Genomic DNA, 15,999 nt, shown 5'->3' with positions numbered 1-15,999 from the left:
CAATAAGGATAAGTGCAGGGTCCTGCACTTAGGATGGAAGAATCCAATGCACCGCTACAGACTAGGGACCGAATGGCTAGGCAGCAGTTCTGCGGAAAAGGACCTAGGGGTGACAGTGGACGAGAAGCTGGATATGAGTCAACAGTGTGCCCTTGTTGCCAAGAAGGCCAATGGCATTTTGGGATGTATAAGTAGGGGCATAGCGAGCAGATCGAGGGATGTGATCGTTCCCCTCTATTCGACACTGGTGAGGCCTCATCTGGAGTACTGTGTCCAGTTTTGGGCCCCACACTACAAGAAGGATGTGGATAAATTGGAGAGAGTCCAGCGAAGGGCAACAAAAATGATTAGGGGTCTAGAGCACATGACTTATGAAGAGAGGCTGAGGGAGCTGGGATTGTTTAGTCTGCAGAAGAGAAGAATGAGGGGGGATTTGATAGCTGCTTTCAACTACCTGAAAGGGGGTTCCAAAGAGGATGGCTCTAGACTGTTCTCAATGGTAGCAGATGACAGAACGAGGAGTAATGGTCTCAAGTTGCAATGGGGGAGGTTTAGATTGGATATTAGGAAAAACTTTCACTAAAAGGGTGGTGAAACACTGGAATGCGTTACCTAGGGAGGTGGTAGAATCTCCTTCCTTAGAGGTTTTTAAGGTCAGGCTTGACAAAGCCCTGGCTGGGATGATTTAACTGGGAATTGGTCCTGCTTCGAGTAGGGGGTTGGACTAGATGACCTTCTGGGGTCCCTTCCAACCCTGATATTCTATGATTCTATGATTCCTTCCCCCGCCCTTGCAGTTGTTTATTTTTCTACCAAGCTTTGAAATCCGGACCAGCAGGTGGCGCCATCGCTCCACAGCCGACCCTAGAGAGGGGAAAGCGAAGTCTGCTCTGCAGGCTGAGCAGAGCCGGCTGTTGGGACCCACAGGGCGTGCAGTCGCCGGGCTCCTCTGACCGGCATCGTAGCTATAAGCATAGTACCTGTTCCAGCACCACGCCCCCACGCAGACTCTATTCCAAATAAAATCAGCTTGGGTCCCCCAAATTACGACTCTGCTTGGATGAAAAGCGTCTTCTTCCATCTCCGGTTTTCCATGTACTACCCAGGGATGGCATCCTCCAGGGTCCTCTCCAGCATAGTTCTCGCTCTCGGAGCGATGATGGTACCCTCGGTGTTCTTGACCCATGGCAGCAGGACTCCCAGCTCCCGACGTTCCTCACACCACATCAAGTAGCTGCCGATACGCTTTTCCAGCTGTTGTGTTGCATTGCAGGCACGAGTCCAAAGTGGAGCAAAGACTCCACCGTCGTCTCTTCCAAATACGGCTCCCAGGCGACCTCTTGGCTGGAAGGGGCCACGGCGATTGGCTTCCCGATGATGTCACGCACAGCACTCGCCACAAGGTTCCTCACCGTAGCATCCAGGCACATCGAAAGATGGAATGCGCAAGTGATCGCCGCAGCGTCAGACAGATCACCCCTTCGAGGGATGTTGGTGCCTCCCTACCTGTGCTCGTTACTAGCCCTCCAGGGGAGTTACAGCCTCTTCTTCGCCAGCTGCCTTGTGGAGCTGTTTGCCTTGTTGAGAGGTACCTTTGCCACAGCAGTTAGCACCAGGAAACCACGATCTGTATTTTTCAGGAGTTGTCGTACCAAATGCTCTCCTTTCCTGGGGCTCTACTGTGTGTCTTCATGCGTCTGTCACTATTTCCTGTGCTGTAAAGTCAACTTCTTCCAGCGCCTCTTCATGGCCGAGCTGGGGCAGGGGCGAAAAGCATCTTGAACGCTGCGTATCATTCGGGACTACACGGTCAAACACAGCCATGGAGTATGAGAAGAGTCTCTCGGATGGGATGGCACAGTAGGATGAGGGCCCGTCCGAGGAGCTCCCTCATAGCCTTAGGACGGTTTGACCATTATTGCTTCTGAATCCTGGAATCTGCTGTCAGATCATAGCGGTGACTCAGGTGTTTCTTCTCCCGGCTTCCTGGTTGTAGTTCTATCTAGACGCAGGGGCTCTGTGAGAATTCGCTGTGTTCCCCTGATTTCCATTCTTCCCCGATGGAATTTCTGCAGACAGGTCTTTAGTGAGCCTGTCTACAAGGCGGTCAAAGTCATTGAAGGATTCTATCCCCCATCCCACTCAACTCCCTCAGAGCTACAGCCAGGAAGAGATGGTCCAACAACTTACTGCATGGTTTGCCATGTTGTAGCAGTCTGCCGCCAGCCTGTAGGCCAGGTAATCATACATCCTACGTTCAGTGCAATAAACTGGATAGCCCCCACTCTGTTGCTGGACTTCTGCCTGCATTCTCTTTTTAAAAAGAAAAAAGAAAAGGAGTACTTGTGGCACCTTAGATACTAACCAGTTTATTTGAGCATGAGCTTTCGTGAGCTACAGCTCACTTCATCGGATGCATAGCATATCGTGGAAACTGCAGAAGACATTATATACACACAGAGACCATGAAACAAAACTTCCTCCCACCCCACTCAGCAGGATCCTGGAGCTCCACGTTTTCCCCCTGCCCGATCTCCACACATTGGGGGTGGAGGGAAATGTGGAGCTCCAGGATCCGTACTGGGGGCAGGGAGCTCAGGGTTTCTGCCCTGCGGCAGGGTAGTGGGGTTAGGGTCTTCTGCTGGAGGAGACTGGTGCCTGCCACTTCACTTCGGGGCTGGGGCTAATCGTGGAGGACGAGTCTCTAAAAAGCCCTAAGCATTCTGTGCAGCGAAAGGGGCATGAACTTTTGGAAAGTAACTGTGTCCCTTCACATCAGGATGCAGCTCCAGTAACAGCAGGTGAGTTGAGACCAGGAAATTTCCCGGTGGTCCTTGGCCAGAACACAAATGATCCAGCTGACAGAGAGTGGGGTGTTTCCCCAGGCTGCTGGGAGACGGGGAGCAGATATGGGAAAGCTGCTGGGAAGAGGTGCAGCTGGTCAAAGGGTAAACACAGCTAGCCCAGAGAGCGGGGATCGCAGGGGGGAGGGAGAGTGCAGTGGTTTGAGCATTGGCCTGCTAAACTCAGCGTTGTGAGTTCAGTCCATTTAGGGATCTGGGGCAAAAATTGGGGACTGGTCCTGCTGTGAGCAGGGGGTTGGACTAGATCCCTTCCAACCCTGATATTCTGTGATCAGAGCCCTCTGGGAGCAGGGAAGGGGAAACACAGGGTAACCCGGAAAGGGGAGCTGGATTGCCTACATATGTACAGTCCTGGGGTTGGGAGACCGCTCCCCAAAGGGCCAGCCAATGTGCAGGATCCCCCTGGACCCTTATCTTGCCAGAGCCTGAGGTATCAAAATGCCAGAAATAGGATTAAATTAAGAGCCCACACAAAGGGAAACACTGGAGGGAAAGAGAAGCCTGTGACTGATTACATGGGAGAGTCAAAGGACACCATGGGTAATGAACAAACTAACCTCAAACTACACTAACTGAACAGAGGGGTGTGGTTTCAAAAAGATACTTGTAAACACCCATCTGTGATAAAAATTTTGGTATTAATATCAAGTTTTGGGGATAAGAATTTCAACACAGATGTTAAACCTTTTGAGAATGCTACTTTTCAATTAATACCTATAAACAGGTTTAAACTTTATCACAGCAGAGAAACCATAAAAAAACACCTGGTTTGCGGTGTGTGAATGGGGAAACTGAGGCACGCTGCCTCATGGCCTTAATGGCTGGATGCCAAGAGAACTATAACAACAAACTACCTTTGAGATCAGTAAACTAAGAGGGGAGGTGTGATGCGCTCTACCTCGGGGGAACATCCTACACACCAGGTTCATCTTTAGAAAATGATTGTGTGGTATGTAATGCAAAGTTTGTCATGTTGGGTGCCTTCAGAAGGCTCATAATGCACTGAGCATGGTTGTTGGTGACATTTCATCTTAATAAAATTATTAAATTGTTACAGTCATTGTTACAGTAATTGTTACAGTATGGTTATAATTTCATGTATATAGTTATGAGGCTGAAAATGTATCCTCCTTGCTTAAAGAAAGCCCATGCAAAAGCTCTCCAAGAACAGAGAGGCAGTTCACACCTTGTCAGGGCATGGATGGGGCCTGCTATGCAAGTGGAGAGCTGCATAAGGAGGCTTTCATCCCCAAGCCCTTTACCACCCATCAACCCCTAACCAGGGGGTGGGGCTATTCAGGGAGAACAAGGCTTTAAAAAGCCCTCTCCTAAGGGAGGAGAGAAGTTAGAGAACAGGAGCAGCTAATGTGAGTTTTGCAAGGCAGGTCACCAGATGAAGGAGGAGCAGGTCCATGACCCTTGGGGTGAGTTTGTTCTCTCTCTGTGTGTGTGTGTGTGTGTGGTGTAGTGTAGTGTGGTTGCTACTTCAATGAAGGATATAGTGTGGTCTGTTCATTTGAGGGAACTTGTGCTGAGCCTAGTGGCCTGCTAGGAAAGTTGAGAGCTTCTTAAGGAGGCTTTGATGGCCAAGCCCTTTAGCATCCATCATCTCTTAGCAGGGTTTGGGGCTCCTCAGGGAGAACGAGTCTTTAAAAAGCCTGCTCCTAAGGGATGAGAGACGCTTGGGAACAAGAAACTTTTAGCCCGTGGGGTGAGTTTGTGGTCTGTGTGTGTGTGTGTGTGTGTGTGTGTGTGTGTGTGTGTGGTGTGCTTGGTTTGTTTGAGGGAGCCTGTGCTGAGCCTAGCAGACTGCAATGCAAGGCTGAGAGCATGTTCTCGAGGCTTTCATCCCCCCCCCCCCCCCATCCCTGTAGGACCTGCCAACCCTTCACTCGGGGCTGGGGCTAATCATGGAGGACGAGTCTCTAAAAAGCCTGCTCCTAAGCGACCAGAGGAGCTAGGGAACAGGAGAGCTCTGCGAGGGAGTTCTCCAGGTGAAGGAAGAGTGACTACGTGACCCTTGGGGTGAGTTTGTTGTCTGTAGCATAGGTGCTGACTGGTGGATGCTTTGGAAGAGGTGTGTGTGTGCGCTTGGGGAGAGAGGGTGAAGGGGGCACTCTGCCAGTTTTGGGGAGAAGCCATTGTCAGCATTTATACTGCACACGTCTATCCTATTCTAGTTACTGAATGTGTCATTGTTATCTTTACTATTTTAAACATTAAGTTGTTTTGAACTACACTATTCTGAATTACAGTAGATTAAAATCATTGCAATTACTTAAAAGTGGTCTTCACTAACGTCCCAGTTTAAAGACATAATGGATCACTGTCGCTTTCTGGATGAAACGGTCAGCAATCTTATTTACATCTAGGTCCCTTGGTATTGTTTTGATGCATGTTAAGGCCAGCTACGTTATTCAGTTGCGTCTGTCCCATTGATGACTGGAGAGAATTCTGAAGTCTTCTGAAGCTGAAGAATGAGTTCAGGATGATAGAGGCACAGTGAGAAGGCTTCTTATACATTTGCAGTACGCTGGAAACACAGTGCTTCCGGAGTACTGCAAATGACTCCGAGATCTTTCTTGATGGGTAGCAGCTAATTTAGGCACCACCATTTTGGATATATAGTTGGGATTATATTTTGCCAGGTGCATTACTTTGCATTTAACATTAAATTTCATCTGCAATTTTGTTGCCAGGTCACCCAGTTTTGTGAGATCCTTTTGTCGCTCTTTGCAGTCTGCCTGGGACTTAACTATCTTGAGTAGTTTCTTGTATCATCTGCAAATTTTGCCACCTCGCTGTTCACCCCTTTTCCCAGATCATTTATGAATCTGTTGACTGGGTCCCAGTACAAGCCCCTCAGGGACACCACTATTTACTTCTCTCCATTCTGGAAATGGACCATTTATTCCTACCCTTTGTTTCCTATCTTTTACTGGAGCGCCTGGGAATGCTTTCATGATCTAGCCATCCTTAACTTAATTTAAGATTACAAAAGGCTTGTAATTAATCACCCTTCCTCTGTTTACAAACAAACTCCCTGCCCAAAGGGCAGAAGTTTTTCGCGACACAGAACTGATCACATTCTACACTGAAGCTCTGGCTCCTAGGTGCTGAGCACCCGCAGAGTCAGCACCTATGGTCCGTAGCTTGTCCGCTGTGTGCTTGCTGCTTGACGGAAGTATATAGTGTGGTCTGTTCCTTTGAGGGACCCTGTGCTGAGCCTAGAGGCCTGCTAGGCAAGTTGAGAGCTTCTTAAGGAGGCTTTGATGGCCAAGCCCTTTGGTGGGTGCTAACTCTTAATTGGTGGGTGGGGCTCCTCAGGGAGAACAAGGTTTTTAAAAGCCTGCTCCTAAGGGACCAGGGAACTAGGGAACAGGAAAGTTTTGAGGGAGATTAGAGGGGAGTGGGCGGGGAGGGGGAGGAGAAGATAAGTTTAAAGAATGTTAATGAAGTTTAAGTAAATAAACCCCCCCTGATAAAAACAAAAACAAAAAAACAAGAAGGAAGGAAAGAGCTGCAGGAGTAAAAAGAGAATGACAGGTTTCAGAGTAACAGCCGTATTAGTCTGTATTCGTAAAAAGAAAAAAGAAAAGGAGTACTTGTGGCACCTTAGAGACTAACCAGTTTATTTGAGCATGAGCTTTCGTGAGCTACAGCTCACTTCATCAGATGCATAGCATATCGTGGAAACTGCAGAAGACATTATATACACACAGAGACCATGAAACAAAACTTCCTCCCACCCCACTCTCCTGCTGAGTGGGGTGGGAGGAAGTTTTGTTTCATGGTCTCTGTGTGTATATAATGTCTTCTGCAGTTTCCACGATATGCTATGCATCTGATGAAGTGAGCTGTAGCTCACGAAAGCTCATGCTCAAATAAACTGGTTAGTATCTAAGGTGCCACAAGTACTCCTTTTCTTTTTTCTTTTTAAAAAGAGAATGCAGGCAGAAGTCCAGCAACAGAGTGGGGGCTATCCAGTTTATTGCACTGAACGTAGGATGTATGATTACCTGGCCTACAGGCTGGCGGCAGACTGCTACAACGTGGCAAACCATGCAGTAAGTTGTTGGACCATCTCTTCCTGGCTGTAGCTCTGAGGGAGTTGAGTGGGATGGGGGATAGAATCCTTCAATGACTTTGACCGCCTTGTAGACAGGCTCACTTAAGACCTGTCTGCAGAAATTCCATCGGGGAAGAATGGAAATCAGGGGAACACAGCGAATTCTCACAGAGCCCCTGCGTCTAGATAGAACTACAACCAGGAAGCCGGGAGAAGAAACACCTGAGTCACCGCTATGATCTGACAGCAGATTCCAGGATTCAGAAGCAATAATGGTCAAACCGTCCTAAGGCTATGAGGGAGCTCCTCGGACGGGCCCTCATCCTACTGTGCCATCCCATCCGAGAGACTCTTCTCATACTCCATGGCTGTGTTTGACCGTGTAGTCCCGAATGATACGCAGCGTTCAAGATGCTTTTCGCCCCTGCCCCAGCTCGGCCATGAAGAGGCGCTGGAAGAAGTTGACTTTACAGCACAGGAAATAGTGACAGACGCATGAAGACACACAGTAGAGCCCCAGGAAAGGAGAGCATTTGGTACGACAACTCCTGAAAAATACAGATCGTGGTTTCCTGGTGCTAACTGCTGTGGCAAAGGTACCTCTCAACAAGGCAAACAGCTCCATAAGGCAGCTGGCGAAGAAGAGGCTGTAACTCCCCTGGAGGGCTAGTAACGAGCACAGGTAGGGAGGCACCAACATCCCTCGAAGGGGTGATCTGTCTGACGCTGCGGCAATCACTTGCGCATTCCATCTTTCGATGTGCCTGGATGCTACGGTGAGGAACCTTGTGGCGAGTGCTGTGCGTGACATCATCGGGAAGCCAATCGCCGTGGCCCCTTCCAGCCAAGAGGTCGCCTGGGAGCCGTATTTGGAAGAGACGACGGTGGAGTCTTTGCTCCACTTTGGACTCGTGCCTGCAATGCAACACAACAGCTGGAAAAGCGTATCGGCAGCTACTTGATGTGGTGTGAGGAACGTCGGGAGCTGGGAGTCCTGCTGCCACGGGTCAAGAACACCGAGCGCACCATCATCGCTCCGAGAGCGAGAACTATGCTGGAGAGGACCCTGGAGGATGCCATCCCTGGGTAGTACATGGAAAACCGGAGATGGAAGAAGACGCTTTTCATCCAAGCAGAGTCGTAATTTGGGGGACCCAAGCTGATTTTATTTGGAATAGAGTCTGCGTGGGGGCGTGGTGCTGGAACAGGTACTATGCTTATAGCTACGATGCCGGTCAGAGGAGCCCGGCGACTGCATGCCCTGTGGGTCCCAACAGCCGGCTCTGCTCAGCCTGCAGAGCAGACTTCGCTTTCCCCTCTCTAGGGTCGGCTGTGGAGCGATGGCGCCACCTGCTGGTCCGGATTTCAAAGCTTGGTAGAAAAATAAACAACTGCAAGGGCGGGGGAAGGAATCATAGAATCATAGAATATCAGGGTTGGAAGGGACCCCAGAAGGTCATCTAGTCCAACCCCCTACTCGAAGCAGGACCAATTCCCAGTTAAATCATCCCAGCCAGGGCTTTGTCAAGCCTGACCTTAAAAACCTCTAAGGAAGGAGATTCTACCACCTCCCTAGGTAACGCATTCCAGTGTTTCACCACCCTTTTAGTGAAAAAGTTTTTCCTAATATCCAATCTAAACCTCCCCCATTGCAACTTGAGACCATTACTCCTCGTTCTGTCATCTGCTACCATTGAGAACAGTCTAGAGCCATCCTCTTTGGAACCCCCTTTCAGGTAGTTGAAAGCAGCTATCAAATCCCCCCTCATTCTTCTCTTCTGCAGACTAAACAATCCCAGCTCCCTCAGCCTCTCTTCATAAGTCATGTGCTCTAGACCCCTAATCATTTTTGTTGCCCTTCGCTGGACTCTCTCCAATTTATCCACATCCTTCTTGTAGTGTGGGGCCCAAAACTGGACACAGTACTCCAGATGAGGCCTCACCAGTGTCGAATAGAGGGGAACGATCACATCCCTCGATCTGCTCGCTATGCCCCTACTTATACATCCCAAAATGCCATTGGCCTTCTTGGCAACAAGGGCACACTGTTGACTCATATCCAGCTTCTCGTCCACTGTCACCCCTAGGTCCTTTTCCGCAGAACTGCTGCCTAGCCATTCGGTCCCTAGTCTGTAGCGGTGCATTGGATTCTTCCATCCTAAGTGCAGGACCCTGCACTTATCCTTATTGAACCTCATCAGATTTCTTTTGGCCCAATCCTCCAATTTGTCTAGGTCCTTCTGTATCCTATCCCTCCCCTCCAGCGTATCTACCACTCCTCCCAGTTTAGTATCATCTGCAAATTTGCTGAGAGTGCAATCCACACCATCCTCCAGATCATTTATGAAGATATTGAACAAAACCGGCCCCAGGACCGACCCCTGGGGCACTCCACTTGACACCGGCTGCCAACTAGACATGGAGCCATTTATCACTACCCGTTGAGCCCGACAATCTAGCCAGCTTTCTACCCACCTTATAGTGCATTCATCTAGCCCATACTTCCTTAACTTGCTGACAAGAATACTGTGGGAGACCGTGTCAAAAGCTTTGCTAAAGTCAAGAAACAATACATCCACTGCTTTCCCTTCATCCACAGAACCAGTAATCTCATCATAAAAGGCGATTAGATTAGTCAGGCATGACCTTCCCTTGGTGAATCCATGCTGACTGTTCCTGATCACCTTCCTCTCATGTAAGTGCTTCAGGATTGATTCTTTGAGGACCTGCTCCATGATTTTTCCAGGGACTGAGGTGAGGCTGACCGGCCTGTAGTTCCCAGGATCCTCCTTCTTCCCTTTTTTAAAGATTGGCACTACATTAGCCTTTTTCCAGTCATCCGGGACTTCCCCCGTTCGCCACGAGTTTTCAAAGATAATGGCCAAGGGCTCTGCAATCACAGCCGCCAATTCCTTCAGCACTCTCGGATGTAACTCGTCCGGCCCCATGGACTTGTGCACGTCCAGCTTTTCTAAATAGTCCCTAACCACCTCTATCTCCACAGAGGGCTGGCCATCTCTTCCCCATTCTGTGATGCCCAGCGCAGCAGTCTGGGAGCTGACCTTGTTAGTGAAAACAGAGGCAAAAAAAGCATTGAGTACATTAGCTTTTTCCACATCCTCTGTCACTAGGTTGCCTCCCTCATTCAGTAAGGGGCCCACACTTTCCTTGGCTTTCTTCTTGTTGCCAACATACCTGAAGAAACCCTTCTTGTTACTCTTGACATCTCTTGCTAGCTGCAGCTCCAGGTGCGATTTGGCCCTCCTGATATCTTTCCTACATGCCCGAGCAATATTTTTATACTCTTCCCTGGTCATATGTCCAACCTTCCACTTCTTGTAAGCTTCTTTTTTATGTTTAAGATCCGCTAGGATTTCACCATTAAGCCAAGCTGGTCGCTTGCCATGTTTACTATTCTTTCGACTCATCGGGATGGTTTGTCCCTGTAACCTCAACAGGGATTCCTTGAAATACAGCCAGCTCTCCTGGACTCCTTTCCCCTTCATGTTAGTCCCCCAGGGGATCCTACCCATCCGCTCCCTGAGGGAGTCGAAGTCTGCTTTCCTGAAGTCCAGGGTCCGTATCCTGCTGCTTACCTTTCTTCCCTGCGTCAGGATCCTGAACTCAACCAACTCATGGTCACTGCCTCCCAGATTCCCATCCACTTTTGCTTCCCCCACTAATTCTACCCGGTTTGTGAGCAGCAGGTCAAGAAAAGCGCCCCCCCTAGTTGGCTCCCCTAGCACTTGCGCCAGAAAATTGTCCCCTACGCTTTCCAAAAACTTCCTGGATAGTCTGTGCACCGCTGTATTGTTCTCCCAGCAGATATCAGGAAAATTAAAGTCACCCATGAGAATCAGGGCATGCGATCTAGTAGCTTCCGTGAGTTGCCGGAAGAAAGCCTCATCCACCTCATCCCCCTGGTCCGGTGGTCTATAGCAGACTCCCACCACTACATCACTCTTGTTGCACACACTTCTAAACTTAATCCAGAGACACTCAGGTTTTTCCAGTTTCGTACCGGAGCTCTGAGCAGTCATACTGCTCCCTTACATACAGTGCTACTCCCCCACCTTTTCTGCCCTGCCTGTCCTTCCTGAACAGTTTATAACCATCCATGACTGTACTCCAGTCATGTGAGTTATCCCACCAAGTCTCTGTTATTCCAATCACGTCATAGTTCCTTGACATCACCAGGACCTCCAGTTCTCCCTGCTTGTTTCCAAGGCTTTGTGCATTTGTATATAAGCACTTGAGATAACCTGTTGATCGCCCCTCATTCCCAGTATGAGGCAGGAGCCCTCCCCTCACAGACATTCCTGCCTGTGCTTCCTCCCGGTATCCCGCTTTCCCACTTACCTCAGGGCTTTGGTCTCCTTCCCCCGGTGAACCTAGTTTACTCTCTCACTGAGTGCCTTACAGGGGTAAATCGATCCCCGCAAAAAGAGAGTTGAATGGAAGAGTAGCGAGGAGCTCTCTCACTGAGTGCCTGACAGGGGTAAATCGATCCCCGCAAAAAGAGAGTTGAATGGAAGAGTAGCGAGGAGCACTTCACAGTGGGAAAGCCTGCCACAAGCACTAGATCATGTACGCTCATCACAAAGCTCCTGTGGATGAGCTTAATCTTCACGCTGCAGGCTCCCACCCTCGTTAAGTGGCCTGTCCCAAGCCACAGCCTAAGAACGAGACGGTAAGTATCATGAGTTAGAATTTTTATAGTAGGTTTGAGAAAAAAAAAAATCAGGACGGGGACCTCTGGGTACAGCAGGACACCCAGTGCCTTCACATGGTCTCACAAATCAAGATCCATGGAACATACGCTGGGTGGGGAGAAGAATACAACCAAGTCTAATTAATTCACACAGTTGTTTAATCCAGGTTCTAAAAAGTAAGTATCACTTCATCAGATGCATGGAGTGAAAAATACAGGAGGCAGGTATAAATATACAGCACATGAAAACATGGGAGTTGCCTTATCAAGTGTGTGTGGGTGGGCGGGGGAGGGGAGGGTAAGTGCTAACGAGGCCAATTCAATCAGGGGTGGATGTGGCCCATTCCCAACAGTTGACAAGAAGATGTGAGTGAGTATCAACAGAGGGAAAATTACATTTTGGAGTGAGCCAGCCACTCCCAGTCTTTATTCAGGCCTAATGTGATGGTGTCAAGTTTGCAAATTAATTCCAGTTCTGCAGTTTCTCGTTGAAGTCTGTTTTGAAGTTTTTGTTTTTGAAGAATGGCCGCTTTTAAGTCTGTTTGTTGAGTGTCCAGGGAGATTGAAGTGCTCTCTCCTACTGGTTTATGAGTGTTAGAATTCTTGATGTCTGATTTGTGTCCATTTTATTCTTTTGCGTAGAGACATTCCGGTTTGGCCTATGTACATGGGAGAGGGGCACTGAAATCAAGTTCACGCAAGTTAATAAGGAAGGTAGGATACAATCTGGGGTGAGGCTTAAGGCACATAGCGGTTACAAGGCTCACGAGATACATACATAGTATGTAACCAGCATAGACCCAGATTGGGGTGTGGGAGTTCTTAAAGCATCAGTGATATGCCACCCATAGAATATAGTGAGAATCCAAGTCAGTATTGGGTGTACCAAATTCAACTAATTCTATTTTTTAACCACCATAGTCTCCCCAAGGGGAGGTGCACCGTTCCTGGAGGTACTGCAATACCAGGTCGATGCGTGGAGTGGATGGAGCAAGCTCCTATTCCATCTCCCTGTTCCAAAAATCCATTTAATATATAGTCCTCAGATAGAGGACGTATCAGATATTAAACTGATAAGAACAGATACTACACTTGATCTTAGCCAAAAGGCCGAGAAGCGATAACGATATGCTGAAAAACGAGACAGCCCTACCTCCGCCACAGCTTTCTACGTCACCATGAGGAGCTCCCAGACAGGGACCAAATGCCCTCAATGAGACTTTGACAACTAGGAAACTCTAAGTGACAATCGCTCCCCCTAAATGACTCCAATGTAATAATTCAAGCAAGAACTCAACACACAATTCTGCTCAAGGACCGAGAATTCTTTCAGTCTGGTTACTTGGGTTCATCTCGCTGCTTTCCCCGGCTGCTGCCGCATACTCCTAAATTGCATAAACCCACCCACTTCCTGTGACGTACTCAGTCACTGTTAACTCTTGCAGCAAAACAGATCAAAGAAAATGTGAGCAAGCGCTATCCGGCCGGGGTGGCCAAACTGCAGGCGGCTCTTTTACAGTCACAGTGCGGATCCTGGAGCTGCACATTTCCCCCTGCCCGTTCTCCACCTACCACAGACTGGGGACGGGGAGCTCAGGGCTTCTGCCCTGCGGCAGAGTAGTGGGGCTAGGGGCTTCTGCTAGAGGAGACTGGTGCCTGCCCCTTTCGCTGCACAGAATGCTTAGGGCAGATTGCTTTTCTTGCAGCATTTTCTAGGCAGACTTTTCTCTCTTCGTGTTCACTTCGGTCTCCCCAAGGACCACTCATTTATCTTGAGAAAACACAGAGGACACACACAGTGACAACAAGCGAAAGAGAGAATGGTAATCTTTAGACAGGCGTGGAGAGAGTGAGAAAATCTAGCCTATAGTCAAGCAAATATAATAACTGCCTATAAATCTTATATGCACCTAGTTTGAAATAACTTGCTCACCAAGTACTCAGGATATTTTGATATAGATAGATCTAGATCTTCCTTCGCTTCTCTCAAAACCCTCTATTTATCCTTTCGTCAGCACTCTGATATTTACTGTGAAGTTTCCCAAAACTGATGGAGGGAAGCCAAAACAAATGTATCCTCCTCAAGATCCGCTCGACTCAAGTCCATAAGACGATCGCCTGCAAGCTCAGGCACGTGAAACGTGGATGGCTCAGGAAGCAGAAAGCGGCGTGCGCACTAAAATACACAATTGTACGGATGTACAGATCAGAAGAAAGAAAACACACACGAACACTTAAGAAAACGAAGAAAAACAGGAACGAAGGCACTATACGACTCAGCGTGCTGGACCGTAAACCAAAGACGGCGCCCTTCCGGGTATTACCAGCCAAGGGGGACGCTACACATGACCTCACTCCTAGGACGAGTCCCGTACGAGTATGAGCTTGGCAGGATTGCTTCCTGACACTGCCGTCTCTGACCTCACATTTCCCCCCGGTTTTTATTGGGGGAGAGGTTATTTATTTAAATAAGCTCTGAAGGCACGGTCAGAATTTTACCAGTAGCAGCTGGCCGACAAAACGCTGCCTTAGGAGACTGACAGCAGACTTACTTGCAGAAATACTAATTTTACAAGTGCAATTCCCCCTCCCCCCCTTCCCTCAGCCCTGGCCTCGCACCTGTCAATAATGAACAATTAGTAAAGGGTAAGGGTTTTTGTCTAGCCAGATGTGTATATTTGTCATATGTGAACGAAAATCTCCTCTTTTTCCCTTATCTCCTTTATTTATCAACCGATTTTGATAAAATTTGAAATGGAGTCAGTTTTTTCTTTTTTAGAGGCCTCTCATATTGCGAGGCCTTAAGCTGTACCTTTGTTAGCTTATGCCTTAAACCGGCCCTGGCCCCTGTGCTCTACGGTAGCCCCAATGCTCTTTTTTCTGCTCTCACATAACTATCTCAGACAGACAATCAGGCTTGCCTAAGGTACTTACTTTCTTGCAGTACCAGCCCAGTGCCTTGCTGACTCTTGTCTCTGTAAGGCAGGGAAGCAGGGTGCTTCTGAGTATGGGAGGGGCTGAGACTAGCTCCTTTCCAGCAGAAGGCCAGGTGCCCTCAGGCACAGGGGCAGGAGAGGTGTTGTCAGTCATTAAGGAAACTGTCCCAGTTGTTAGCTGGCAGAGTTCTGCAGCTGAAGGAGGGGGCCCAGAGGAGGAAACTGGGGAAGGAATAGTGGGGGCACAGGAGTGTCTCCTCCCTAGTCACTTGGGGCAGGATGCTTAGGACACTAGGAGGATGGCTGGGTCAGCATCCCTGCACCCAGGCACTCAGCCTGTGACCCAGGTTTTGAGAAGGACCTGTGTAACTGACTTCCTGGAGGGGAGCAGTCACACAGCTGACTTCTCAGGGACAGAGAGAGGGGTGGCGGAGGGTACCCCAATCCAGGTCCCAAGTTTTGAAGATGCTATTTCTGATAAGATTTTTGGAAAGTAACTGTGTCCCTTTACATTAGGATGCAGCTCCAGTAACAGCAGGGGAGTTGAGACCAGGAAATTTCCCGGTGGTCCTTGGCCAGAACACAAATGACCCAGCTGACAGAGAGGGGGGTGTTGGGGAGCAGATATGGGAAAGCTGCTGGGAAGAGGTGCAGCTGGTCAAAGGGTAAACACAGCTAGCCCAGAGAGCGGGGATCGCAGGGGGGAGGGAGAGCACAGTGGTTTGAGCATTGGCCTGCTAAACTCAGCGTTGTGAGTTCAGTCCATTTAGGGATCTGGGGCAAAAATTGGGGATTGGTCCTGCTGTGAGCAGGGGGTTGGACTAGATCCCTTCCAACCCTGATATTCTGTGATCAGAGCCCTCTGGGAGCAGGGAAGGGGAAACACAGGGTAACCCGGAAAGAGGAGCTGGATTGCCTACATATGTACAGTCCTGGGGTTGGGAGACCGCTCCCCAAAGGGCCAGCCAATGTGCAGGATCCCCCTGGACCCTTATCTTGCCAGAGCCTGAGGTATCAAAATGCCAGAAATAGGATTAAATTAAGAGCCCACACAAAGGGAAACACTGGAGGGAAAGAGAAGCCTGTGACTGATTACATGGGAGAGTCAAAGGCCACCATGGGTAATGATCAAACTAACCTCAAACTACACTAACTGAACAGAGGGGTGTGGTTTCAAAAAGATACTTGTAAACACCCATCTGTGATAAAAATTTTGGTATTAATATCAAGTTTTGGGGATAAGAATTTCAACACAGATGTTAAACCTTTTGAGAATGCTACTTTTCAATTAATACCTGTAAACAGGTTTAAACTTTATCACAGCAGAGAAACCATAAAAAAACGCCTGGTTTGCGGTGTGTGAATGGGGAAACTGAGGCACGCTGCCTCATGGCCTTAATGGCTGGATGCCAAGAGAAC

At 48.8% G+C, this 15,999-nt stretch overlaps 1 long non-coding RNA gene and 1 other non-coding gene across 2 annotated transcripts in view; one reads left to right on the top strand and one right to left on the bottom strand.

Moving 5' to 3' along the window:
• Positions 1–13,670, top strand: part of LOC141999412 (uncharacterized) — a 34,430-nt gene extending 20,760 nt beyond the window's left edge. The window contains exons 2-3 of the long non-coding RNA XR_012642005.1: positions 12,287–12,358; positions 13,660–13,670. This is a non-coding gene — a long non-coding RNA (uncharacterized LOC141999412). The remainder of the gene's footprint in view (positions 1–12,286; positions 12,359–13,659) is intronic.
• On the bottom strand, positions 12,576–12,766 carry LOC141999667 (U2 spliceosomal RNA). The gene has a single exon (XR_012642056.1). It is a non-coding gene; the product is annotated as a U2 spliceosomal RNA (small nuclear RNA).
• Positions 13,671–15,999: the final 2,329 nt, after the last annotated feature.

Source organism: Natator depressus, chromosome 15 (assembly GCF_965152275.1).
Source record: "Natator depressus isolate rNatDep1 chromosome 15, rNatDep2.hap1, whole genome shotgun sequence".
Taxonomy (NCBI): domain Eukaryota; kingdom Metazoa; phylum Chordata; order Testudines; family Cheloniidae; genus Natator; species Natator depressus.
The sequence above is the reverse complement of the archived record's forward strand: the minus strand, read 5'-3'. Positions and strand labels throughout refer to the sequence as shown.